The sequence below is a fragment of the Peromyscus californicus genome, unplaced genomic scaffold (assembly GCF_007827085.1).
Source record: "Peromyscus californicus insignis strain IS unplaced genomic scaffold, ASM782708v3 Scaffold_8__1_contigs__length_139910024, whole genome shotgun sequence".
Lineage (NCBI taxonomy): Eukaryota > Metazoa > Chordata > Mammalia > Rodentia > Cricetidae > Peromyscus > Peromyscus californicus.
Genome location: NW_026294606.1, coordinates 82,481,930 through 82,483,368, shown reverse-complemented (window position 1 = coordinate 82,483,368; position 1,439 = coordinate 82,481,930). Strand labels below are relative to the sequence as shown.

The window sequence follows — 1,439 nt, the reverse complement described above, 5'->3', positions numbered from 1 at the left end:
AATGGAATGGGATTATATAAACACAGTACTCATGTGTGAAATCCTAAAAAAATAAATGCATGCTAAAAAAAAAAAAAAGTCTGGAGGAGATGCCATCACTGCCACCAGCACAGCTGTGCCAGAACCTCAAGGAGATGGCCGTGGACTTACCCCCTTACCAGTCGCCGAGCCAAGTCCTTGGATTTGTTCCGACAGTATGTTAAAACATGGTGGATTACTATGAAGTTCTGGGGGTGCTGAGATGTGTCTCACTTGAGGACATTAAAAAGGCGTATCGGAAACAGGCACTTAAATGACATCTGGACAGAAATCCTGAAAATGAAGAAGCAGCAGAGTGGAAATCCAAACAAGTAGCCGAAGCATATGAGGTGTTATCGGATGCAAAAAAGCGGATCTCTATGACAAATATGGCATAGAAGGATTAAGTGGTGGTAGAGGAGGAGGTGGAAGCCATTTTGACTGTCGTTTGAGTTTGGCTTCACATTCCGGAATCCAGAGGATGTCCAGATGTCAGGTTTTTTTGGTGGAAGGGAGCCATTTTCATTTGACTTCCTTGAAGACCCATTTGTCTCATTTTTCTCTGCCTTCAGTAGATTTCCATCTTTTGGGGGTGGATTTCCCGTTTTTGATACAGGATTCACTCCGTTCGGGTTACTAGGTCACGGGGGCTCACTGCATTCTCTTCCTCACTTGGCCGCAGCGGAATGGGCGACTTCAAATCAATATCAGCTTCTACTAAGATAGTGAGTTAATGGCAAAAAGTCACTACAAAGAGAATTGTGGAGAACAGTCAAGAAAGAGCAGACGATGAAGAAGATGGACAGTTAAAGTCCTTGAGGATAAATGGTAAGGAGCACCTGCTACGCTTGGATAACAAGTAATTCCACGCACGCGTTTAACAGAAATGCTAAACCATAACAAGCACCATTTGAGGAATAGCAGGAACTTTTTTGAAGACTTCAAACGAACTCGACTTTCTGTATAACTGTACCTAATCTATTTATAAGACAGCTCATCGGAGCCCCTATTTGTCATAGACCACAAAATAAGACCCTTTTTTTGTCTTTAAAAATTGTTGTAATCTCTGTATGCACTTAACTTTAAACAAAACAAAACAAAAACTGTAATCCAAGGTGAGCCTGTGACTCTTGAGTAGTGCTGGGACAAGACTGTCTTTAACACCAACAGGATCTGCTTCCTTCCCATCCCGTTGACATGTGAGTGAGAGGCGTCAGCCTGCTGTGAAGTTAACATTGCCAGATGAAACTTCCACAGAAATATTTCAATTTTATTTTCAGTATTTAATAATGAAAGTTGTTACTGCATCAATGGTAACACATTCCTGGTTTCGTGTAAATTAAGGATGCTTTCTACTTGTGCATGGATACCGGCAAATTTGTCAGTTCTGACAGTTGTTTAAATATGTAATGTTAAGCTTA

General features: G+C 41.1%; 1 pseudogene; it reads left to right on the top strand.

Moving 5' to 3' along the window:
• Nucleotides 1-206: 206 nt before the first annotated feature.
• LOC128104655 (dnaJ homolog subfamily B member 6-like) lies at nucleotides 207-936 on the top strand (annotated as a pseudogene).
• The last annotated feature ends 503 nt before the right edge of the window (nucleotides 937-1,439 follow it).